This window comes from Mesoplodon mirus, assembly GCF_964341445.2.
Source record: "Mesoplodon mirus genome assembly, contig: SUPER_3_unloc_2, whole genome shotgun sequence".
In the NCBI taxonomy this organism is placed as follows: Eukaryota; Metazoa; Chordata; class Mammalia; order Artiodactyla; family Ziphiidae; genus Mesoplodon; species Mesoplodon mirus.
The window spans coordinates 1,142,017-1,168,930 of record NW_028295808.1 but is presented as its reverse complement, the minus strand read 5'-3'; the positions used below and the strand labels follow the sequence as shown (position 1 = coordinate 1,168,930).

Sequence of the window (26,914 nt, the reverse complement as noted above, 5' to 3'; positions counted from 1 at the left end):
GTTTGCCCTCTGGCTGTGAACACTGAAACATTGAAACCAAACTGTGTCTTGGAGCCCCTTATGGCTCACTCCACAGGAAAATGGGCTTAATCAAAGGTCAACTGTCTGCTTTTGAGTGTGTAGGTCAGGGGTTCCCAACCCCTTGGCCTTGGACGGGTACCAGTCCACAGCCTCTTAGGAACCGGGCTGCACAGCAGGAGGTGAGTCGCAAGCAAGCCAACTAAGCTTCATCTGCTGCTCCCTATGGCTCACATTACCGCCTGAACCTCACACACTCCGACCCCCCTCCCTGGAAAAATTTGCTTCCAGGAAACCGGTCCCTGGTTCCAAAAAGGTTAGGGACCTCTGGTCTAGGTCACAATAGATCCTGGGATTTTTCACCCATTCTAAACTGCTTATTCTTTTTATCTATTTAGCAAACATATCATCTGTAATTTTTTTTTCTGCAAGCCACTGATGGTAACTGCTAGCTAGCTAGCTGATTGGCCTTTTTCAAAAGTTTGATTCCTGAGCATCTTCAGCTAAAACGCTGCCTACTTCACTCAGGATATTATTTACTCCACTTTACAAATAAAACTAAAATTGTTTTCAACAGGATAAAATCTATCCTCGAGGAAAGAAAAGAAATTGGTGTGAGAAAAGATATCAGAGAAAGGGGAAGTATAGTGAATTACTACCTGTGTCCCTCAGAAAATTTGTCCTGTTAAATAACCCAGTGGTGATATTCTTGCATTGAGATTACTGGTTTATTTTCTAGGAGTTGTTAAAGCAAGACAACTCCTTGCTGCATGTTATGTAATTTGGACTCTGTTACATTATCTTGTTGTGCCCCTCTTGTAACAACTTCCCATACTCAGCAAACTTGTTTTTTTCATATTTTTGCCTCCTTGTCCATTTTTACTGCATATTTTTTGACTTCAAAAGAATGACATCTTTAGAACTGTTTCAGAGCCAACGATGATATGTGCTTTAGATAATTATTACACTATGCTAAATATAACCATGTTCTTTTGAATTCACATAAATTTCTATGCTGATAAAAAAAGAGAGGCACATTTCATCAATGTTTAAATAGCATCCTTCTTCCTCTAAAACTTAAAATAGGATTCAGTCTGATTCCTAAAGGGTTATTTTCTTCAACAACAAGAGCTGACTTAGGCCATTTCTTGGCAGTGGAATCTGAGCATAGAGGTCCCTGTCTGACTGCCCTTTGTTTCTCACTCACAGTATCCTGGGTGAGTGTAATGGACGGGCGTGCCCTTATGACTTAGCCCACTGCTACTGCTCCTGATGAGGGCTAATGGTGTGGGCCACTTTAAATCTTGCCCAGCAAAGTGCTGACATCTGGGGTTTCCTATCAAGTTTACCAGATATTCCACAGTATTTTCATAATTTACACAACATAAAAACACTGATTTTGAGCTTAGGAAAGCATTTCATTTAAACAGATACAGAACACTACTCTACAAAATGGTTTAAAATTTGTGAGCAATTGCATTAAATAAACTCTAATATAAATTAATCTAATACAAGTAAACTAATAGTTGCAAAGCTACTGGTCGCTTCAGAAGCGGTGGCTACGGATAACTTCAAAGTTGTTTCCTCAATTCATTAAGAGGAGAAACTATTTGCTGTCAGCTTCTTCTTGGGGAAGCTTAGTTTGATGCTGATTCGCGTTATGAATGTATAGGAACCATTACTGGTTCTTCCTTTCCATATTCAGTGCACCATTATACTTCTGTTCTCTTAAGATCTGGATATCTGTTACTGCTACTGTTGGCTGGAGCCTGGGAGGAGGAAAGTTATCAGGAAAAAAGGTCAACAAGTGTTAAAGATTTTTAGCATACCACTGAGACTTTTTATCAACCATAATCATAAGAAATAATATTTGAAATTACTTATAGCCTGGTCAGTGAGACCTTGAGTAACTTGTGGAAGCATCCATGTTTCATACAGTTTCAGGGGATGGATATTTCCTGTTATTAACTCTATATCCTCTTCAACTGGAACAGAGAGACCTTTCTCTGTTGAAGCAGTTTTGTCTTTTTCCTGGGCATTTTCAGTTTTCTCTTAGGAGAGACTTGTAAAGCTTACATATACAAACTTACACATACACGTATAAAGCAAAGAAGGGATAGAGCAGTCTTGAGAGGACACGGTTTTGTAGCAGGCACACAAGACAGAGCTAATACTCCCTGATTGCATTTGCCTCCCTAGCCCCATCTCCTTTGTGGAAAGCATCAGCATTCTGACTGGTCTCTGCACCCCACTAACTGGACAGATCACTGCATTGGCATTCTTAGGGAGCACTGATGGTCCCTGCAGAAACTGTGGTTAGAGCTTGTGCAGCCAAAGTGCACAGGAAAGAATCAAATATACTTCATATGACATGCTTACTCTGTTTTGCTTAATTAGCACTTATTCCCTGTAAGAGGCCGATTTCTGCTTTGACAGGGAGTAATCGAACTCGGTATTCACCCAAACCATAAAATTAAAGTTAACATACCTCAGCTTTTCATCCTACTGGAAGAAATGTATGAAATCTAAAGTTATTTTTTAATTGCTGCTGTTTAGAATGCCTGAAGCCCATTTGCTGAACTTGTTAAAGAGCAGTGTTAATGAGGGTATTTTTTGTTTCTTTCTTTTCCGACCACAGTATGAATTCTCAGCCCAAAGTGTGCCCTGTTTCCCACAATAGAGACAGGGGAAAAAGTGCGAGTCTCTCACCACAAAGCATGAGACAACTACAAATACTTCTCTCCCAGAGTTAACATTGATGAGAGTCTTTGTGGAAAAGAACTTCCTCTTTCTGCGGGAATACAGTAGAAATGCAAGATGTATTCTCCACAATTTCACTACTGGAAAAATAATTTCATAGTCTCTCTCTCTCTCCTCCCTCTCTCTCTCTCTCTCTCTCTCCCTCTCCCTCTCCCTCTCCCTCTCCCTCTCCCTCTCCCTCTCCCTCTCCCTCTCTCTCTCTCTCTCTCTATATATATATATACATTTTTTTTTTTTTTTTGCGGTACACGGGCCTCTCACTACTGTGGCCTCTCCCGTTGTGGAGCACAGGCTCTGCACACGCAGTCTCAGCGGCCCTGGCTCACGGGCCCAGCTGCTCCGTGGCATGTGGGATCTTCCCGGACCGGGGCACGAACCCATATCCCCTGCATCAGCAGGCGGACTCTCAACCACTGCGCCACCAGGGAAGCCCCATAGTCCATATTTTTTATTGGTCTTCTTAAAAACATATACAATGTTTACAATAAGGAGTAAAAGAGAAGATTTTCAATGTGATATTTCAAGGAGCATTTTGTAAAGGCAGGATCCAGTCCCAACTTTGGAAAATTAACACACACCTATGAGATCAAAGAGTCACCTGCAAAAAATTTTATTATGTTTTTCTTTCATACTAGTTTCCTAAAGGTGCATTGTTATTTCTTGGTAATGTAATAGTCAGAAATGACTATATGGTGGCCATTTGAGGAAGAAGTAGCTCTTACATAAGTGTCTAGTGACCTTATCTCTTTTGATACAATACCTCTTGGTTTCAGAGGCTTGCCCAGATTTCCTCTAAATGAATAAACTTAGTAAGATTTTTCTAACTATCAATCTAAAAGTAGATTTAGAAATCTACTTCTGAAGCAGTTTTGTTAAGTAATTATTGGTCAGTTCTCTTTCTGATTGGTACTTCTTTCTGCAAAACAAATCCCTGTACTTAGAACAATTAATACCACCATCCCTGGCTCCTTGATTATTACACAGTGATGTTTCTTGAGAAAAAAGCTTACCCTTTTTTGGGGGAAACTTCAGTCCATGAAGTAAAACTTCATTAAAACTAGATCTGCTTCTAATGCCAGTGTGATGCAAATCAGTATCCCCTTTCTTTTGACTTTCCAGGATGTGTGAAGAGAATGGTATGGTTTGGTTTAGGAAGGGTTGTAGCTTAAGAGGATTGCATTATGTTTCTGTGCCACTTTGGGGGATTTTATTTCAATATTATATCCTGTTCTGTAAAAACACCCTAGTCATTCTCTTACTTATTATTAAATAATTAAACGCTGCCCTTTGTTTACTTTCCCCTTCTGATCAGAAGACTCCTCTCCACTCTAGGCCTTGATCTGAGTTCCAATTCATCAGCTTGTAGTAGCTACACTTCTGGTTTCTGAAGTCAGACAGATATGGGTCCCATTTCTGTCTTCATCAGTTATAATTTGGCCTCTGATATATGCATACCAGAGCTGGCAGTGACAAACATTTTGCTTCTCCTTATTTTCCCAGGGTTCTGTGCATTTTAATAGAGGATCACAATATTTTAAGTAGAGCTGGGATGGGGTGGAACGAAGGAGCAGGAAAACATGCTTTTAGGAAGGTCTGATATACAAATCACATGGAGGTAACTACTTGAGAGAAAACCACCCCTACCTGAGTATTGTCAATAAAGTAGCACAGGGAGGCAAACGAATCAATTGTTCACTAAAAATATTCTTCTTTAGAAGAATAAAATTCACAAGAAAGCCTCATTGCAAATAAAATATATTTGTTTTCCTAAAGGAAGATATTTGGAAAGTCGTAGTAACTACCTCCTTTGACCTTCTGTGTCCCTAGTGTTCTATCTCCACTAAGTTTTATGAACACTACATAGAGGAGGAGGCTGAGTCTCAAAGACCATAAGTAAGAGATGGATTTCAGAGCCTTTGCAAGGTCCATTATGCCCCATGACTTCCCATTGCTTGTGCTTTTCATCCAGATAGGTGCTTAGGATACCAGAATGAATACATCTCTTTCGAGAGGTTTTTAACAGACATTAGATCCTAAACAAGTACAACACCTAACAAATAGAACAGAATGCTTTATTTAAAGCAGAAACAGAATAAATGCTCACCTCGTATCATTTAAATCCCCATTAAATAATTTTTTGAATCAACATGTTTATATTTGAGGGTATTTTCTTATTTTTTCCTAGTTCCCTTTACTTGCACCTCCTTTCTTTTTCACTTTTCCCAACTGAAATGTTTATGGTTTCAAAAGTAATTGCTTCTTGAAGAAAGTTTTCATGTATACTAAGTGCTACCTAATGGAAGCCATAAGCATAGAGTCTGCTAGCATTTAGAGTGGTATAATACATAGCCAGGTTGAATCAAGTGGGAGAGAAGGTTAATCATTCTTTTAAACTGGCAGTGTTGCCAGAGGTGGATTAATATGCTTTTTGAATCTCTTATGTGCTGTAAGTCTCCTTGATCACAATCACTACGTTAATGGTTGAGGTTTTGAATTAGAGGTGTCTCCTGGGCTCAGCTGGGCCAAGTCCCTTCACCTCTCTGGCCATATTAGGTGATAGTTTTCTCATTTCAATACATGATCTATGTTAGAGGGAGTGTTGACTATACCAGACTTTTAACGTGGGCACCCAGAAAGTGGAAGAATCTCTCTACTGGTGATGAATCATAACTCTTTTCACTGTGAATATAGTCCTTCCCTTAGGTAAGGTAGGAAGACCATGAAAAATAGAAAGTTCTCGGGTGTCTGTGGAAGTTGGAGTGCTCTCGACCTGTCAGCTCACTGCCAGAGCAGGCTTCGTCCAGACACTAGAGAACAAAATGTGAAATTGGCACCAGCCAGCCTCTCCATTGCACAGGATATCCCTATTTAAATTTGACAATCGGGATATTTTACAATTTGAAATTCTTGTCATCTGGTTTTCTTTAGTTTTTTCTTTGGGTTGAAAAGACTGAGAAGCTTGTTAAAAAATCTGGAATTCTGATGGTGAGGCTTAACCAGATCTATTGAGTCATCAATCAGCAAACATTGACCAATGCTTACCATTCCCCCAGTTACTATACTAAGGACCCAGACACGTCTCAGATAGTGGCCTTGCTCATTCACTGTATTTACAGTACTTTTTTCTAAATGTAACCAGAGCTCAGGTAAAGACAAGACATTGATTTGAGTCTGAAGTAAACAAAGCTGACTGGTCTGCCGCCTTCAGTTTCCAGAATTCTTTTGTTTCAGGTAGTAATTTTCCCAGACCAATAGAACAAAGTCCTATCGTCTATTTATTTAATATTTTATCACAATAGTCCTTGCCCCTTTGACCTCTAGTGAGGAAACTTGCATAAGAAACTGAAATATGCTTAGGTTCTATGGGTAAGTGAAGATAATGATATGAATGAAATTGAAAATGAAAGCGAAAGGTAGAAAAGCCAGTTCTGAATAGATGAAGTAAGACAGAGGTATTTGAAAAATCAAGTAGAAAAGATACAATAAGGAATGGAGAGCTTCTGGAAGTTTTCCAATACGTGAGGGGTTGGTACATCTTTTTTTTTTAATAACATGTCTGGCTGTTGTATGCCAGAGAAAGTTATAAGGGGGTTGACTATATGCATGAAGTCCAGTGAGAACACTGTTTCTGTAGGCCACTGACAGTGTTCTGAGTGTACATTCTATAGTACTAGAAATTAAGTTAGGAAACAAAGGGTAATCTGATGTCATTTTAAATGACATTTCACAAATGATTAGAGCTACAAGGTGTCTTTTTTCACTCAGCCAACACGTTGAGCACGTACTATGGGGCAAGCACTGTGCTTATGGGTAAGAGATAAAAGAAAAAATAAAGGCCAGAGGAACTCAAAAGAGAGTGTGAGAGATGCATAAACAACTCATTACAATCAAATAGGGAGAGGCTATTAAATAAATAGATCATAAAAATGTAACTTTGTAAAACAGAACTTGGAGTCACTAACCCTGCTAGGGGATATTAAAGAGAATGCCAACAATGAGGGGGTTTGGAATTAGGTTTTGAATGTCAGTAGGAATGTTCCACGTGGAGAGAAGGTCAGGGGCATACCAGGCAGAAGGAACATCCTGGACTTGAGAACCAACACAATATGTTTAAGTGATTGTAAAGGAGATTGTTTTGACTAGAGCATAGGGTATAAGTTGCCAAATGGTAGAAAATAGAGTATAAAAGTTAGGCTGGAATAAAAGTATAAAGTGTCATAATTCTTATGATGAAAGTTAGGTGTTTTCCTACAAAATGGGTTACTTATAAATATTTTAAAAATAGAGACTGCTGTGTAAGGCTTGAAAAAACACTAAATCAGAGTTGTACAGAGCTCAGGCTTAGTGGTGAAAATTTCTGTATTTTGTTTTCCAGGTTGGATACTGTTACAATTCTTTAACATTTCTTTTTCCTAAGTAAAGGCATCTGGTGAAAATATGGGATCCATTTTATCCTGGGGAAGTTTTGTCTTAACCTTTCTTCTATGTATTTTTCCTATTTAAAATGCTTTTGCAGAATCTAATCATACGAAGTTCGGATACTTGAAGTACCTGCTTATGTTCTCTCTTGGACATAATGGGAATAATTGGGAAGTCTTCTCTAATTTTGAGACTACCATGACTACTCTCTTATGTTGGTTATTCCTGTAGATGAACCAATTTTAGGTTCATCTGAGTGATTAGTTAAACTTACTCCTCACAGATTGATTCAGCAGGTCTGAGAAGATATCTCAGAATATGTATATAGAGAGATAAACAATAAGAAATTACAGTAAGCACAAAAACAGATAAAGATCATTCATAATTTTTCATAAGATCTTATTTTCTCTCATTTCTCTCTTTTTCGTAACTTTTCTTTAATCATATGAAAAAGAAGGGAATTTACATGGAATAACAAAAGATATGCAAAACTTAAGGAAACACAATTTTCTTAAATTTCTCAAACTTATTTGTATAGGATTCAGAATGCACTTAAAATGATTAAATGACTTAAGCTAAATCTTTTTTATTGCAAACTGTTTTAACCCAATTAACCAAGCAAGAAACTGAGAGTCATTCTTTACTCTTCTCCCCTCCCTTAAACTCTGGAGCAATCCCTAAGAGTTGTCATAATTATACTATATATATATATATATATATATATATGTATATATATATATATATATATATATATACACATACATATATATGCACACATATATGTGTGTATATATGTATACACACACACACACACACACACACACATATGTCCATTCTTCTCTATGTCCATTGTCATATCTTTTACATTTCTTACTCGGATGTAACATCCCAGTTCACTTTTTCCCTGACTCCAGTATTATTTCTGTCTTGTTTATTCTCTGCATTGCAACCTAAATTTCACTCAACGGCTTAGAGCTCTTTGATAGCTTCTCTTTAATTTTGGGGAAAAGGCTTCAAGCACTGTGCTCTTGCCTACTAGTCCACCCTCATCTGCTTTCTCTATCCTTACTTAGCATCTCCTTCTTCCATAAATTTTCAGCAATACTCAGTAGACTTCAGGGTTAGACTTCTCTTACTGCTGAACTTTCTCCAGGTAATGTCATCAATTTGTATCATACTTTACTCATTCAATCCTTGGTTAATGCACTCTCATCATACAAGTTTCAAAATAAACATTGAATCTCTGGCTTTTCATGACTTCCATTAGAGATTAAATTCCCTTTCTACGTGTTCTTATAAAACTTGGCTGTCCAGTTACCTATGAGAGGTATAGTTCTATTTTATAGTTCATTGCCCCTACTACATTGTAAACTGCATGTGAACAATGTCCTTATTTACCAGTGTTGTAGGTACTCAATGAATATTTATTCTGTTAAAAGATTTATTCTGTTAAAAGTTAAGAGACTGTTTATGATCCATAAATAAGAGAAAATGTAGCTCAGAACCAAGTAGTGGCAAGAGGCTTGAATACAAGTAGACAATATTGAGAGATAGTAGGAATTTAGGTTAGAGAGTACTTGGTTACTGAATTAATTGTGAAGGTGAGGGATGATTATACAGAGTCCAGAGTTTTATTATTCCTTTAAATTAATTTTTATTAGAGTATAGTTACTTTACAATGTTATGGTAGTTTCTGCTGTACAGCAAAGTGAATCAGTTATACCTATACATATATTTCCTCTTTTTAATATTTCTAACCATTTAGGTCACCAGAGAGCATTGAGTAGCGTTCCCTGTGCTGTACCATAGTTTATCATTAGTTATCTATTTTATACATACTGGTGTATATATGTCAATCCAAATCTCCAAATTGATAGCCCCCCTTCCCCCCACCTTGGTATCCATGTGTTTCTTCTCTACATCTGGGTCTCTATTTCTGCTTTGCGAATAAGTTCATCTGTACCATAATTCTAGGTTCCACATATAAGTGATATTATACGGTATTTGTTTTTTTTTTTCATATTGATCTGCTTGAGTTGCTTATATATTTTACAAATTTATTTATGTTTATATTTTTTGGAGATGAATCCCTTGTCAGTTGCTTCGTTTGCAACAATTTTCTCCCATTCTGAGGGTTGTCAGAGTCCAGAGTCTTCAGTGTTCCCCCAGTATCCAACATGGACAAGTGTACAAATAGTGGTGGTATAAATGACGTACAAAGATGAATAGTGGAAATAAGTATTGAAGGTAAAATTAATCGTTCAGTAACATCACATAATTAATTTTAAGTGTCCATGTTATATTTGGGCAGAGTTGTTCAGTTGGCAATTAGTTAAGTTTGTAAGAGATTCAGGAGAGAGAGATGTAAGTTTTAGGTCAAGATCTGTGATATATATGGTGGCTGGAATCACAAGAGTAGATGAGACCATCTATCAAGGGCAGAAGAGAGCTTCTGAGAAATACACATCTCTTGGCAGAGGGCAGAGTGAGTGCCCAATGAAAGAGATAAGGATGTCCAGAGGCAGGAGGAAGAAGTAGCAGGTTAAGATGCTACTGTTTGTTAAGGTGAAAGATTTTTCTGAGATGACAAGTTTGATCAACAAAATCAAATATTGCTGAAAGGTGACAGAATGACCAAACAATATTCACTCAATTTAATCACAAACTAAATGTTGGTGAATGCAATTCCAGTGCAGATAAGTAAGAAGAAAAGAGCAAAATTGTGTGAGTCACGAGGTACATAAAGATAAGAAACTACAGACAATGAGAATAAATACAAGTTTTGATAAACTGCACTGTGAAATTAGGAAGAGAGAAAAGGTAACTAGAGAATTACTTGGCATCAAGCAAGAGTAATTTTTAATGGGAGGGGGGCAGCTTTTTAATGGGAGGGGGCCAAAATAAAATCTCTAAAGAGGAAAAGCTTAACAATACCAATGAGGTGGGAAAATGAATGGAAGATACTGAGGAAGTGAGACTAGGTATTTATAAACTAGGTCGAAAAGCTCTTCTTGGACGTAAAGAGAAGAAGGTAGTTTGGGGTGTTTTTGCTTTATAGTCTGTGTTTTCTCTGTGAAATAAAAGTTTGATGGGAGGTGATGTCACCTCGAGATAGCACTCATCAAATACCCAATGTGCTTATCTACATTTTTCATCCTCCTTTGTAGTTCAACTGTTTTCCTTTGATTCGTTGTGGCCAGTGGCAAAGAAGCAGAATCAAGTGTATCACTTCTGAGCTGAGGTCATTAGGAGCCAGTGTCCCTCTTGTCTGGTCCTCTGCTATTGTGACATGGGAGGTCAAATAGTCCAGATGAGGTGGCTGCAAGATGGATCAGGACCATGTGATCTGTAAGGGCTTTACTCAGTAGAGAAATAACGTACTCGTATTTTCCACTGAGATTCCTGTGTTCAATAGATCTGCCTGTGAGAGCTCAGAGAGCATAGCGAAGGCTGAAATGACAAAGACAGAGGGAGAGATGTTGGTAACAGATGGAAGGCGCCTGGCAGATAATATATTAAATGGTAAACAAAGCTGCTGGAGTAAGAGAGAGAGTATATAAGAGATGAGAAGAAGGCCAACTGTATGTAGTATCTGACGCTAAGGAGTGAGGAGAGAAACAACTGAAAACTAAAAATAAAAAGAATGATCAGAAAGAAGCTAGGTGGTATGCCAACAGAAATCATAAGATTGCTATAAAACATAAAGGAAGGTAGTTTTAAAAGAAGCACCATCTAATGGAGTCAGTTGTTTCCCAAAGGCAAAATGCTATGGGAACTGAAAATAAAGCATCTGATTGGATGGCTAAACTTTTATGAACAAAAGTGGAACCACTTCAGGAAAGTCATGGGAGAAGACGCTGTGTTACAGTGGGGAGAGTAATCAATATATTGTGAGGAAAGGTGCCTTCATTTGCAAGAAATGCCAATTAAGAAGTGAAGACAGCATTTAAAGGGAAGGGATAATGTAAGAAAATTCAAAAAAAATTTAAGGAAACTTGAATAACTCGTAGACAAAGAGGGAGGTATTAGTGAAAGACTGAAAATCAGAGAAAGCTATCTTAAGTTGTTGTTATGGACTGAATTGTGTCCCCTGAAAAATTATATGTTGAAGCCCCTCCTAAGTTGACTGTAGAAGATAGGAGATAGGTCCTTTAGGGAGGTAACTGAAGTTAACTGAAGTCATAAGGGTGAGGTAGTAATCTGACAGGGACTGATGGTGTCCTTATAAGAAGGGGAATAGATTCCAGAGATCTCTCTCCCTCTGCTCGTAGAGGAAAGGCCGTGTGAGGACACTGCAAGAAGACAGCCGTCAGCAAGCCAGGAAGATTGTTCTCACCAGAAACCAATTCTCATGGTATTCAATACCTTAATCTTGGACTTCCACCCTCCAGAACTGTGAGAAAATAAATTTCTGCTGTTGAAGTCGTTCAGTCTATAGTATTTCACTATAACAGCCCAACCAGACTAATACAGACCTTTATGTACACTGCAATGTACAGAAGCTAAACAATGATTGTGAGCCTGAGATTACATCTTGAACAGAAGTGTAATGACGCTTGTGGTACTCACAACTTCACGAATTTTGTCAGAAAGATGTGAAAAAAAGTCAGTCAACCAACGGTTCTGATAGTGGATATTTTCTTTATGTGTTTGACATAAAGCAGTGTCTGACAGCCTCCCTGATACCCATCCGTATCGCAGTTTTGATTCTGTGGCTCCAGTTCCACATGGCACCAAGGTGCTGTGTACTGTCCATTCTTGGGTTTTTGGGTGCTGTACCTATTGCCAATAGGTGGGTCAAACCACTGGGGCTCTTCTGAAGTCCTCCCTAAATTTGGACCCAGCTTCAGCTCCAAATCCGAGTTTTCAGAGAGCCCAGGGTGAGGCTCGCCTGCCACAGTAGACACGTTGGCTAACGGGTTGCACTGCAGCACCCACTCGGACAAGGGCACCGTCACGATGCCACCGTTCTTCCTCTGCAGGGGCGGACCCGTGGCCAGTCAGCTTGGCCCCCAGCACAGCCAGCTGCCTGTTCACTCTCTCGGCCCCTGTGAGGAAGGTGTTCAGCCCTGGCTGTGAGGTCAGAGTCATCTCCTCTCTGGGTTTGTGTGAATGGAGGAGCCGCAGCCCTGGTCTGGGTGGTGTGTTGGCCCTGGGTTTCCGGGTTTGGAGGAGTATCTTACCACCTAGACCCCCACCTAGGGCTGAAGAGTTCAGGGGCTGTGGACCGTGGGTTTGGGGGGCAGAAGATATTTAACCTGGCGTTTGAGGAAATGGAGGGAGAAGAGGCTCAGGTTCAAGGGCTCCTGGTTTGAATCTCTTGCTTTAGGTTTGAGGGCCAGGGCAGTCTCTCACCAGAAGCTGCAGGATATCATCAGGAACATTGCGAGTGTTCTTGCACATACCCCGGGCAGCTGAGTGGGAGAAGATGACAGGTGCCTGTGACACTTGGAGGGCTCGCCGTGCCGCAGCATCCGAGACATGGGCCAAGTCCACCATCATGCCCAGGCGGTTCATTTCTGCCACCACCTTCTGCAGGGACAGGATGGGGAGAGGGCATGAGGGCTGCATTTATCTTGTGTGTATTTATCTGTAGGGAACAGGCGGGGCTGTACATTCATGTGGGGCAGGGTATGGAAGCCGGGTCCTTACCTCGCCAAAGCCGGTGAGCCGACTGACATTGCTGTAGAAGGGGTGGATACCCTTTGCTGAGCTCTGTGCTCTGCAGGATGGCCAGGAGGCAGTCTGACTGGTGGCCATGACTTGGCTACAAGAGCGTAGAAAGAGGTTCTGTCGAACCGTCTACACCTGCAACTCCCTGATGCAAGAGGAGGGACCCAAACTGGGCTGTGCCTGGCAGTAGGAGGGCCCTTCTGGGGATTCAGTCTTGTTCTGCAAACCTCCATTCCCCTCCCAACCCCAGGTTCAGGGCTGGATCCCAGGGGTAAACTTGCTTTGGGCCCCAGCGTGATCTTGGGCAGATCCCTGCCTCACTGGGCCCTTACCATCTGCACTGTGCTCACCAGGGCGTGTTGCAGGTGTGGGTGAGTGTCACGTAGCGCACACCCAGCGCATAGAAGGTACGCAAGATGGAGAGGCTCCTGTCCAGTGAGTGGCCGCCCTCCACACCAATGAGGCTAGCCAACTTCCGGGTATTGTTGAGAGCTGGGGGCAGGTAGGTCAGATGATCATTTTCAGAGGCAGGGGTAGCTAAGTGAAGTCCCTAACACCTACCACCACCAGTCTCTTTACCATTTTGTTTTGTTTTTTTGGCCGTGCCACGCAGCATGAGGGCTCTTAGTTCCCCCACCGGGGATCCAACCCGAGGCCCCTGCAGTGGAAGCGTGGAGTCTTCACCTCTGGACTACCAGGGAAGTCCCCCGTCTACCTTTAACTGAGGTCACAAGCTCCAGCTCAGAATAGGAGGCACACATGGGGCAGATGAGGTGAACTTGCTCCAGGGTGAGGCGCACAGCATTGCGTTCGTGGGTCCGGCATGGGACGTAGGCTCACCAGAACTGAGGGAAGGCAAGGGCTTAGTTTGGGCTTTGGAGCTCCTTGGGCTTCTCATAGCCTCCTCAGCTGGCACAACACTCAGTGTGCCCAGAAGTCCCATGTAATGCGTTGCTTTTTCTGTGGTACTTGGATGCCCGTCAGGTTGGCTCACTGTGACCCCTGTTCCCCCAGCATCCATGGCATGGCACTTTCTAGGTCACTATGGTAACTTAGTTCCAATGTGACTAACCTGTGGTCTCTGAGGCCCCCAAACTGCCCCACATTCCCCAGCAGCCATGGTGGCACCTTGTGTGTCCCTTTGGTACCTGGGCACCCACGAGATCATTTTTCAGCCTGTCCACGCTGGTCTGGCCATGGCTGAAATTGCACAGATTAACATCCTGTAGCCCGTGGTGGTAAAACTGCCTCAGGACCAGGGGCATGTCGTTGTGGCTGGAGGGAGGTCAAGGCAAATAGGTGGGCTCCTTAGGTCTTGGGATGAGGCAGGACACATTGCCTGGCCTGGGCCAGCCTGTGGGTCCCCCACCTCCCACTGTCACACAGACTATACTAGGAGCAGCTGAGGCCTGGGCTGAGGGGTTCCCAGCAGGGAGGGGATGACAGAGAAGGGGAAGGGCATCCATAGATGATGGAGAGGACATCCAGGGGTGGTGGGAGGGAGCCTCCCCACTAGCTCTGCATGCTCCGGACCTCCTGCCCTGCCCGGGGCCAGGCTAGGCCCCCAGCGGCCCCCAGCAGCCGGCACACACTGCAGCCACCCGTCCACAATCAGGAAGTCCCACATCAGGGCCCGCGTGCGCTCCCGCGGACTTGGGGTTCTGGAGGTGCCCGGCGTGGTCTTCACGGGTAACCCGCCGCAGCAGCAGACCCAGCAGGAGCAGCAGACACAGCAGAGGCCGCTGGCTGAGTGCGCGGGGACCATCGAGGCGGGCAGAGGCGGGTCTGAGAGGGGCGGGCAGTGGGGTTCTGCCTGTCGACACAGGGCACCCAGCGGCGCGGCCTCGCGAGGGGGGCGGTTTGAGGGAGGGGATACAGAGTCACAGGACCCTCGCAGAGAGCCATGATCCGGGAAGCCCAGCAGCCACAGGGCAGCAGTGCCCTCCCGCCCCCTGCTCACAGGCAGCTCCTGCGGGCTAAGCTGGCCTCTGCGGAGAGCCCACTCGCCTCCCTTCGCGGGTTCCCTCCACCCCTGCCCCTCTTCCCACTCCCACTGCTCCGAGGGGGCGCCCTAGGTTGCTCTCCCCGGCCTGTAACCTTCCTGTCCAAGCTGGGGTGCTTCTCTCAGAGGGCCACCTTCAGCCCGAGGCCTCCCGGGAGCACACCTCATCCCCATCTGCCTGCAGCCGGCCCTGCCCACCCCGAGGGCTGCGTGCCAGTGCCTCTGTGGCCACAAGTGCTCTGGGCTCCCGGTTTCCCGGGACTGGGCCATGAGGGCTTGTGTGGGGGAAGAGATAGTTTCTGGAAATGGGTGGGTGGGGGGTAACCATGTGAGCTCTGGATTCAGGAAGGGGTCCTCTGCCCCCGACCTTCTCTCTCCACCTACTTGACTCCCCAACCTGCACGACCATTCTCTGGGGACTTCAACTAGCGCCTGGGAACTATCAGGAACCTCCCCCACTTCTGTCAGCCAGCCTCAGGAAAGAGCGCCCTCAGGAATCGCTACACCTCCCCAGGGCCTGAATAGAGGGACTTTGGGGATGTGAACTGAACGACCTTCTGGGGAGAGTCAGCGACCCTTTTACTCAACAGAGCAGGAAGCCAGTCAGCAGGCTATTTGAGTGGAAGGAAATGAAGTGATTTCCATGGCAGCAGAGTCCCCACCGCAGCAATCTTCCTCCCAGAGCTGCTGGCTGACCTTCTGGCCAGGATCCCTCCTACCTCAGCGTGGAAGGCCCGGCCTCGTGGAGAAGTATAGGTTCTGAGGAAAGACCTGGCACCTGGGTTCTGCTGCTACACTTGCCTTATCTCGTGGCCCTTGTGGCTCTAGCTTTCCCAGAAACCTCAAGGGCTTAAGTGCCTGTGCTTACTCAGAGGCTGCACGCCATTCCCCATTGCCAGCCTCAGGCCCTCCCCCTAGCTGCCTCCTCTAGAGACCCCCTCTCCTCAACACACACACACACACACACACACACACACACACACACACACTCACTCTCTCTCTCTCTCTCTCTCTCTCTCTGGGGATGTGCCTTCTCACAGAAGCTCAACCACAGAGATGCTTTAGGGACTGTGCCCAAACTCCTTCATCCCCAGGCTCTCAAGTTTTTGCTGTGATCCCTGGCACCCCCTGGAGCTGTTCCACCTTTGGAACCTTTCCCAGGTGGCAGGAGTGCCTAGCACAGGGGTAGTGACCTAAGTCTGAGCACTGGCGACCCTAGAAATGTGTTACACACAAACATTTTATTGAGCAGTAAGGGACCCCACTGGGGACAGAAAGGGCTGGCAGTAAAGGAGCATGTGAACCTCGGGGCAGGGTGCATGCTGCTTGACTCTCCATCCTGTTCTTGCTTCAGGGAGCAGGTCCACCATGCTCCAATCGCCGGTTTTTGGGTCTGGAGCAGCCCAGCTCTTCGTCCGAACTTTCTGAAGAGTGCTTTCGTTTGGGCGCACGTCTGGGGACTGGCTTCACTGCTTCCACCTTTGCTGGTGGGGCCAAAGGAACATCCCCGTAGGCCCGGTAGCCACCAACCAGGCAGTATGTCTCCCCATGCCAGCCCAACTGCGTTTCTCCACACCCTCGGTAGAGGACATGGTAGTGCCCGGGTGTGGGAGGACAAACGGGAGCCACTGCTGCTGCAAAGAAAAGCAGAACTGATCAGTCACTTGTGCTGTGCACAGTCTCCTGCCACAATTTCCCCCTCTCGTGTCTCTCCCAGTTTCTGGCTGAAGACCTTTAATCTACTTGACATCCAAAACACAGCCTTGGCCCATCACCTCTATGAGTCCCTAGAGAAGGGACACTGGCTGCAAAAGCAATCCCTAGAGCCTACGGCTGCAGCAGATGAGGAAGTCTCTTCACCGTTTCCAGGGAAAACAGTAGAACCCGAAAGAAATTGCACTCATGATCCTCTCCATCTCTCCCTTCCACAACAGAGAAAACATTTCTTGCAGTCTGTCACTTCTGAGGCTTTAATGGAAATGTCTTTCAAGTTTTGGAAAGAAATAATCTAATACAAATTTGTTAAGAACCCCTCTCACCTTGGCAACCCCTCTTGGGCCCCAGTTATACCGCCTGTTTCAACCACACTGAACTCTAGCCCTCTGGTACTTTTATCTAGATTAGAACAAGGCTAAATACTGAGGCGGAGTGATCAGGAGACTCAGAACCGGGGTCTGGGTACCAAGTCTAGGCTCACATCAACGCAGCCTCCTGGGACACCATCTCCTCAGCCCTCCCGTCTCATTAGCACTTCATCACCCCCCCCTTCATTCTTCCGGTCTTCCCATCAATATGGCACCACCCTGTCCCCGAGTACTCAGCAACTCAGTATGGGATGTGTCTGAGAGGACCGAGAGAGATGTCTGCATGACAGCACAGAGGTGCCTGGGTTTGAAGGTGTGCTTCTAATTGTGGCCCTCTTCCTCAAACTGCTCCATTTACCGTTTGCCAACAAAAATGCACTTGTCTTTTGCTAAGAGGCCATTCAGGAAAGGGTCTGAATGGAAGCATCCTGTAGCCCAAAGGGGAAGGCTACATTATAAAGCTTAGAACCGTCCTGCACACTTGTCCAGGGATGACCTTTCACTTGTCCTCAGCAGTGAGCCCTGTGGGTCCCTGAAGGTGTCCCAGGTCACTGGTATTACTTACATGTGGGAGTGTGCTCAGTTGTACATAGTTGGCAGGCCCCACAAAAACATGTGCCAGCCAGGTGAGGTGGATTGTATCCCATACCTCCTGTGGAGGTGGCCGGTCTGGGTGTACCTGCTGCACTGCCCAGCCAGGGAACAGAGCACAGGGTTGAGTATATATAGCCTATGAAGACAGACATTGTCTCTGATAGTCAGAGAAACTTCCCTACCAGTTCTCCACCAGATACGAATCTGTTTGGTTGTCAGTTACCATGGAATCTGTTACCGTGGAATCTGTGAGAAGGCCTGTGAGGGCATCACTTACCCAGTGAGGTCATATATGGAACCTGTGACTTGAGGGGCAGGCTTCAGGAGGAGGGGCAGTTTTTTGGAGGAGAACAGGGTAGAGGCAGAGGTACTCTGCCTGGCCCCTCACAGCTGGGCCTCCCCACCAATGCCGTAGTCTAGTAGACACCCCAGGTGGGGCGTGCTGGTGGTCTGGCACAGCCCCAGGGGCCACAGGAGGGCAAGAGAGACCCACATTCTGTGATTGGCTTGAGAGGCAAGATTAAGGTAAGAGACAGCTAGGTTGTATGGCACTTAGCCTAAGAGGCAGAGATTTGTGTGGACAGGGGAATCAGGGAAGGCTCCTTTGCAGTGGGCCTGAAGGACAAGTGAGATTTGGACCCATGGGGAAGAGAGGGAAGACATTCCAGTTTGGAAGAATAAAAGCAAAGACACACTCTTCTCGACCTTGTCCTGCCCCCAATATAAATTCATCGCACCCTGAAATTTTTACAACTGAGGACTTAAAGAAACCAAGAGGTTAAGGGGCCTTCGCAGTGGTACACAGGTAGTGGAGAGGTGTTCTGCTCAATGGTTAGGTTCATGTCGGGGCTCCGGGTTTACAGCTGATAGGAATATGAGGACAAGCTCCTGCCATTTCAAACATTTCCAAGTGATACTGAGAGAGATGTTAAAGGTGCAAAATGCGGGTGCTGAATGACCTCACAAAGTGGGAATGGTGGGCCCATTTGAACATGAAATTGAAAACAAATTCATGACAAAAGGACATAATACAAAATGACAACATAATCACTCCAGGCCCCTCTCCCCTAGAAGTAAAAGTCATTAGAATCCTCTGTCTCTCCACCATGGAAGGATGAGATAAAGACTCAGCAGCAGCCCCCGTGAGAAACATGGTCAACAGTGTGAAGAGGTGTTACTAAGACGATTTGGTCTGCCTCAGAGAAGGAAAGAGACAACTCTGCCCTTAGCCTGATCAGGCCCACAGGAAGCAAGCACATTTGGGGCAGCCTCTGATAGTGTGGCAATGAGAGAGAACCTTCTTTAGGAGGGGGACTCCCTGTTGCCCGACCCCCACCCTGAAAAAGCAAAGATGGGACATTCGTTTAATGGGGCTGTTGCAGAGGCATTGTTCCCAGGAGGTAGAGACTGCTTCGACTACCATTTTAGAGGTTGGGCCACCGTGGTTGAGAAGCACAGCACCTTCTCTTCCTAAACTGCTTGAATCAGCGGGTACACGTTAGGACAGACGAAGTCAGGCCTCATTGGAGCGGACTGCCTTTGGGAGTGGTAGAATGTAAACTGTGAAAGGGAATGCTCTGGAGGAGGTTTGTCATGGCAGGTGGGCTAGCATGAGACCATTCAGATTCTCCACGGCTCCAGAGATTACTTGACTGGGAGCATCCCTGTGATGTGGCGTGGGGACTCCTACCTTAACAGGACCTGGCTGGGCATCTGGGGAAGGCGGAATAAATGGTTTATTAACTTACGAGAGCGAGAGACTCACAAAAGCACCGAGGAAGACTTGTGCCTGGATTCTTGAGCCAACCCTAAGAAAACTTATCTAGATCTGGAGTAGGGCTCGGGAGGCTGCACTTTTAAGCTTCCTGGGCAGTCCCACCACAGTGGTCCATGGATAGAGTGACCAAATTATTGTGAGTTCTTGGTTGCTTTGGGGAGTCAAAGTGGGCAATATTAAAAACTGCAGCAGGCATACGTATAAACAGGGAATATTCAAGGCAAACAGAGGTGTATAGTTATTCTGTGCATGAATCAGGTTTGGGAAAAGCTAGCCTGGTGGTTAAAGAACACAACCCTTACGACAGACAGACCAGATTCTGTCCTACTTACTTGTGTGATTTTGACCAAGTTCTTTTATCCTTCTGACTGTTTCTTCATATGGAAAAGAGCGATGGCTGTACATTTAGCACAATATTCTCTTTTGGCAAAAGTTGCTCTGGGTCCATTTGTGATCTCCGCAACTGAATCCTTTCCAGTGTGCAAGCATTTTTAAGTTGTTTGGTGAAGTATTACATTTGACTTTCAACTGTTCATTATTTTGGGCAAAGCTTATGTAGTGCTGCAGAGACTAGAACCCAGGCAGAGGTAGTGAGAGGATGTTATAAGCTTATTCTGCCGGTTGATACAAAAGTTTAACCTTTTCTCCTCTTCCTCCACCTGCCAACAAGACAAGAGAAAGAAGGCAGAGGCTGGAAATGCACACCAGGCAATACTTCTGTGTCAGTTTGCCTTTTATTCCTCTGCCAGTACTTCCCAGAGAGATTTCACCAAAAGTGCCTAAGCTTGCCATGGCCATTGTTGTGAAGGAAGTTTCTCTCTATTGCTAGTCACATCCCCTTTTCCTTCTCCTGGGGGCTTAATGGATGTTTGGGGGCAGGAACTAAAATTTAAACTAAAAGGTAAAAAACAAAAGAACACAAAACAAAACAAAAGAAAAAACAAGTGTTCTTTTTTTAACATCTTTATTGAAGTATAATGGCTTTACAATGGTGTGTTAGTTTCTGCTTTATACCAAAGTGAATCAGTTATACATAAGTTCCCATATCTTTCCCTCTTGCATCTCCCTCCCTCCCACCCTCCCTATCCCACCCCTCTAGGTGGTCACAAAGCACCGAGCTGATCTCTCTGTGCTATGCGGCTGCTTCCCACTAGCTATCCATTTTACGTTTGGTAGTGTATATATGTCCATGCCACTCTCTCACTTTGTCACGGCTTACCCTTCGCCCTCCCCATATCCCCAAGTCCATTCTCTAGTAGGTCTGTGTCTTTATTCCTGTCTTACCCCTAGGTTCTTCATGACATTTTTTTTCTTAAATTCCATATATATATATGTGTTAGCATACGGTATTTGTCTTTGTCTTTCTGACTTCCTTCACTCTGTATGACAGACTCTAGGTCCATCCACCTCATTACAAATAGCTCAATTTCGTTTCTTTTTATGGCTGAGTAATATTCCACTGTATATGTGTGCCACATCTTCTTTATCCATTCATCTGACGATGGACACTGAGTTTGTTTCCATCTCCTGGCTATTGTAAATAGAGCTGCAATGAACATTTTGGTACATGACTCCTTTTGAATTATGGTTTTCTCAGGGTATAGGCCCAGTAGTGGGATTGCTGGGTCATATGGTAGTTCTATTTGTAGTTTTTTTAAGGAACCTCCATACTGCTCTCCCTAGTGGCTGTACCAATTTACACTCCCACCAACAGTGTAGGAGCGTTCCGTTTTCTCCACATCCTCTCCAGCATTTATTGTTTGTAGATTTTTTGATGATGGCCATCCTGACCGGTGTGAGGTGATACCTCCTTGTAGTGTTGATTTGCATTTCTCTCATAATTCGTGATGTTGAGCATCTTTTCATGTGTTTGTTGGCCATCTTTGGAGAAATGTCTATTTAGGTCTTCCGTCCATTGTTTCATTGGGTTGTTTTTTTTGATATTGATCTGCATGAGTTGCTTATATAGTTTACAAATTTATTTATGTTTATATTGTTTGGAGATGAATCCCTTGTCAGTTGCTTCGTTTGCGACTATTTTCTCCCATTCTGAGGGTTGTCAGAGTCCAGAGTCTTGAGTGTTCCCCCAGTATCCAACTTGGACAAGTGTACAAATAGTGGTGGTCTAAATGATGTAGAGAGATGAATAGTGGAAGTAAGTATTGAAGGTAAAATTAATTGTTCAGTAACATCACATAATTAATTTTAAGTGTCCATGTTATACTTGGGCAGAGTTGTTCAGTTGGCAATTAGTTAAGTTTGTAAGAGATTCAGGAGAGAGAGATGTAAGTTTTAGGTCAAGATCTGTGATATATATGGTGGCTGGAATCACAAGAGTAGATGAGACCATCTATCAAGGGCAGAAGAGAGCTTCTGAGAAATACACATCTCTTGGCAGAGGGCAGAGTGAGTGCCCAATGAAAGAGATAAGGATGTCCAGAGGCAGGAGGAAGAAGTAGCAGGTTAAGATGCTACTGTTGTTAAGGTGAAAGATTTTTCTGAGATGACAAGTTTGATCAACAAAATCAAATATTGCTGAAAGGTGAGAGAATGACCAAACAATATTCACTCAATTTAATCACAAACTAAATGTTGGTGAATGCAATTCCAGTGCAGATAAGTAAGAAGAAAAGAGCAAAATTGTGTGAGTCACGAGGTACATAAAGATAAGAAACTACAGACAATGAGAATAAATACAAGTTTTGATAAACTGCACTGTGAAATTAGGAAGAGAGAAAAGGTAACTAGAGAATTACTTGGCATCAAGCAAGAGTAATTTTTAATGGGAGGGAGGCAGCTTTTTAATGGGAGGGGGCCAAAATACAATCGCTAAAGAGGAAAAGCTTAACAATACCAATGAGGTGGGAAAATGAATGGAAGATACTGAGGAAGTGAGACTAGGTATTTATAAACTAGGTCGAAAAGCTCTTCTTGGACGTAAAGAGAAGAAGGTAGTTTGGGGTGTTTTTGCTTTATAGTCTGTGTTTTCTCTGTGAAATAAAAGTTTGATGGGAGGTGATGTCAGTCACCTCGAGATAGCACTCATCAAATATCCTATGTGCTTATCTACATTTTTCATCCTCCTTTGTAGTTCAACTGTTTTCCTTTGATTCGTTGTGGCCAGTGGCAAAGAAGCAGAATCCAAGTGTATCACTTCTGAGCTGAGGTCATTAGGAGCCAGTGTCCCTCTTGTCTGGTCCTCTGCTATTGTGACATGGGAGGTCAAATAGTCCAGATGAGGTGGCTGCAAGATGGATCAGGACCATGTGATCTGTAAGGGCTTTACTCAGTAGAGAAATAACGTACTCGTATTTTCCACTGAGATTCCTGTGTTCAATAGATCTGCCTGTGAGAGCTCAGAGAGCATAGCGAAGGCTGAAATGACAAAGACAGAGGGAGAGATGTTGGTAACAGATGGAAGGCGCCTGGCAGATAATATATTAAATGGTAAACAAAGCTGCTGGAGTAAGAGAGAGAGTATATAAGAGATGAGAAGAAGGCCAACTGTATGTAGTATCTGACGCTAAGGAGTGAGGAGAGAAACAACTGAAAACTAAAAATAAAAAGAATGATCAGAAAGAAGCTAGGTGGTATGCCAACAGAAATCATAAGATTGCTATAAAACATAAAGGAAGGTAGTTTTAAAAGAAGCACCATCTAATGGAGTCAGTTGTTTCCCAAAGGCAAAATGCTATGGGAACTGAAAATAAAGCATCTGATTGGATGGCTAAACTTTTATGAACAAAAGTGGAACCATTTCAGGAAAGTCATGGGAGAAGACGCTGTGTTACAGTGGGGAGAGTAATCAATATATTGTGAGGAAAGGTGCCTTCATTTGCAAGAAATGCCAATTAAGAAGTGAAGACAGCATTTAAAGGGAAGGGATAATGTAAGAAAATTCAAAATAAATTTAAGGAAACTTGAATAACTCGTAGACAAAGAGGGAGGTATTAGTGAAAGACTGAAAATCAGAGAAAGCTATCTTAAGTTGTTGTTATGGACTGAATTGTGTCCCCTGAAAAATTATATGTTGAAGCCCCTCCTAAGTTGACTGTAGAAGATAGGAGATAGGTCCTTTAGGGAGGTAACTGAAGTTAACTGAAGTCATAAGGGTGAGGTAGTAATCTGACAGGGACTGATGGTGTCCTTATAAGAAGGGGAATAGATTCCAGAGATCTCTCTCCCTCTGCTCGTAGAGGAAAGGCCGTGTGAGGACACTGCAAGAAGACAGCCGTCAGCAAGCCAGGAAGATTGTTCTCACCAGAAACCAATTCTCATGGTATTCAATACCTTAATCTTGGACTTCCACCCTCCAGAACTGTGAGAAAATAAATTTCTGCTGTTGAAGTCGTTCAGTCTATAGTATTTCACTATAACAGCCCAACCAGACTAATACAGACCTTTATGTACACTGCAATGTACAGAAGCTAAACAATGATTGTGAGCCTGAGATTACATCTTGAACAGAAGTGTAATGACGCTTGTGGTACTCACAACTTCACGAATTTTGTCAGAAAGATGTGAAAAAAAGTCAGTCAACCAACGGTTCTGATAGTGGATATTTTCTTTATGTGTTTGACATAAAGCAGTGTCTGACAGCCTCCCTGATACCCATCCGTATCGCAGTTTTGATTCTGTGGCTCCAGTTCCACATGGCACCAAGGTGCTGTGTACTGTCCATTCTTGGGTTTTTGGGTGCTGTACCTATTGCCAATAGGTGGGTCAAACCACTGGGGCTCTTCTGAAGTCCTCCCTAAATTTGGACCCAGCTTCAGCTCCAAATCCGAGTTTTCAGAGAGCCCAGGGTGAGGCTCGCCTGCCACAGTAGACACGTTGGCTAACGGGTTGCACTGCAGCACCCACTCGGACAAGGGCACCGTCACGATGCCACCGTTCTTCCTCTGCAGGGGCGGACCCGTGGCCAGTCAGCTTGGCCCCCAGCACAGCCAGCTGCCTGTTCACTCTCTCGGCCCCTGTGAGGAAGGTGTTCAGCCCTGGCTGTGAGGTCAGAGTCATCTCCTCTCTGGGTTTGTGTGAATGGAGGAGCCGCAGCCCTGGTCTGGGTGGTGTGTTGGCCCTGGGTTTCCGGGTTTGGAGGAGTATCTTACCACCTAGACCCCCACCTAGGGCTGAAGAGTTCAGGGGCTGTGGACCGTGGGTTTTGGGGGCAGAAGATATTTAACCTGGCGTTTGAGGAAATGGAGGGAGAAGAGGCTCAGGTTCAAGGGCTCCTGGTTTGAATCTCTTGCTTTAGGTTTGAGGGCCAGGGCAGTCTCTCACCAGAAGCTGCAGGATATCATCAGGAACATTGCGAGTGTTCTTGCACATACCCCGGGCAGCTGAGTGGGAGAAGATGACAGGTGCCTGTGACACTTGGAGGGCTCGCCGTGCCGCAGCATCCGAGACATGGGCCAAGTCCACCATCATGCCCAGGCGGTTCATTTCTGCCACCACCTTCTGCAGGGACAGGATGGGGAGAGGGCATGAGGGCTGCATTTATCTTGTGTGTATTTATCTGTAGGGAACAGGCGGGGCTGTACATTCATGTGGGGCAGGGTATGGAAGCCGGGTCCTTACCTCGCCAAAGCCGGTGAGCCGACTGACATTGCTGTAGAAGGGGTGGATACCCTTTGCTGAGCTCTGTGCTCTGCAGGATGGCCAGGAGGCAGTCTGACTGGTGGCCATGACTTGGCTACAAGAGCGTAGAAAGAGGTTCTGTCGAACCGTCTACACCTGCAACTCCCTGATGCAAGAGGAGGGACCCAAACTGGGCTGTGCCTGGCAGTAGGAGGGCCCTTCTGGGGATTCAGTCTTGTTCTGCAAACCTCCATTCCCCTCCCAACCCCAGGTTCAGGGCTGGATCCCAGGGGTAAACTTGCTTTGGGCCCCAGCGTGATCTTGGGCAGATCCCTGCCTCACTGGGCCCTTACCATCTGCACTGTGCTCACCAGGGCGTGTTGCAGGTGTGGGTGAGTGTCACGTAGCGCACACCCAGCGCATAGAAGGTACGCAAGATGGAGAGGCTCCTGTCCAGTGAGTGGCCGCCCTCCACACCAATGAGGCTAGCCAACTTCCGGGTATTGTTGAGAGCTGGGGGCAGGTAGGTCAGATGATCATTTTCAGAGGCAGGGGTAGCTAAGTGAAGTCCCTAACACCTACCACCACCAGTCTCTTTACCATTTTGTTTTGTTTTTTTGGCCGTGCCACGCAGCATGAGGGCTCTTAGTTCCCCCACCGGGGATCCAACCCGAGGCCCCTGCAGTGGAAGCGTGGAGTCTTCACCTCTGGACTACCAGGGAAGTCCCCCGTCTACCTTTAACTGAGGTCACAAGCTCCAGCTCAGAATAGGAGGCACACATGGGGCAGATGAGGTGAACTTGCTCCAGGGTGAGGCGCACAGCATTGCGTTCGTGGGTCCGGCATGGGACGTAGGCTCACCAGAACTGAGGGAAGGCAAGGGCTTAGTTTGGGCTTTGGAGCTCCTTGGGCTTCTCATAGCCTCCTCAGCTGGCACAACACTCAGTGTGCCCAGAAGTCCCATGTAATGCGTTGCTTTTTCTGTGGTACTTGGATGCCCGTCAGGTTGGCTCACTGTGACCCCTGTTCCCCCAGCATCCATGGCATGGCACTTTCTAGGTCACTATGGTAACTTAGTTCCAATGTGACTAACCTGTGGTCTCTGAGGCCCCCAAACTGCCCCACATTCCCCAGCAGCCATGGTGGCACCTTGTGTGTCCCTTTGGTACCTGGGCACCCACGAGATCATTTTTCAGCCTGTCCACGCTGGTCTGGCCATGGCTGAAATTGCACAGATTAACATCCTGTAGCCCGTGGTGGTAAAACTGCCTCAGGACCAGGGGCATGTCGTTGTGGCTGGAGGGAGGTCAAGGCAAATAGGTGGGCTCCTTAGGTCTTGGGATGAGGCAGGACACATTGCCTGGCCTGGGCCAGCCTGTGGGTCCCCCACCTCCCACTGTCACACAGACTATACTAGGAGCAGCTGAGGCCTGGGCTGAGGGGTTCCCAGCAGGGAGGGGATGACAGAGAAGGGGAAGGGCATCCATAGATGATGGAGAGGACATCCAGGGGTGGTGGGAGGGAGCCTCCCCACTAGCTCTGCATGCTCCGGACCTCCTGCCCTGCCCGGGGCCAGGCTAGGCCCCCAGCGGCCCCCAGCAGCCGGCACACACTGCAGCCACCCGTCCACAATCAGGAAGTCCCGCATCAGGGCCCGCGTGCGCTCCCGCGGACTTGGGGTTCTGGAGGTGCCCGGCGTGGTCTTCACGGGTAACCGGCCGCAGCAGCAGACCCAGCAGGAGCAGCAGACACAGCAGAGGCCGCTGGCTGAGTGCGCGGGGACCATCGAGGCGGGCAGAGGCGGGTCTGAGAGGGGCGGGCAGTGGGGTTCTGCCTGTCGACACAGGGCACCCAGCGGCGCGGCCTCGCGAGGGGGGCGGTTTGAGGGAGGGGATACAGAGTCACAGGACCCTCGCAGAGAGCCGCGATCCGGGAAGCCCAGCAGCCACAGGGCAGCAGTGCCCTCCCGCCCCCTGCTCACAGGCAGCTCCTGCGGGCTAAGCTGGCCTC

The 26,914-nt window shown here is 45.6% G+C and overlaps 1 pseudogene across 1 annotated transcript; it reads right to left on the bottom strand.

Moving 5' to 3' along the window:
* Positions 1–1,770: 1,770 nt before the first annotated feature.
* LOC309801713 (dipeptidase 2-like) lies at positions 1,771–26,690 on the bottom strand (annotated as a pseudogene). Its single transcript has 8 exons — positions 26,527–26,690; positions 14,019–14,145; positions 13,586–13,715; positions 13,221–13,362; positions 12,850–12,919; positions 12,553–12,729; positions 12,089–12,173; positions 1,771–1,787 (listed from the first exon to the last, which is right to left on the bottom strand). The product of its transcript is annotated as a dipeptidase 2-like (transcript).
* Positions 26,691–26,914: the final 224 nt, after the last annotated feature.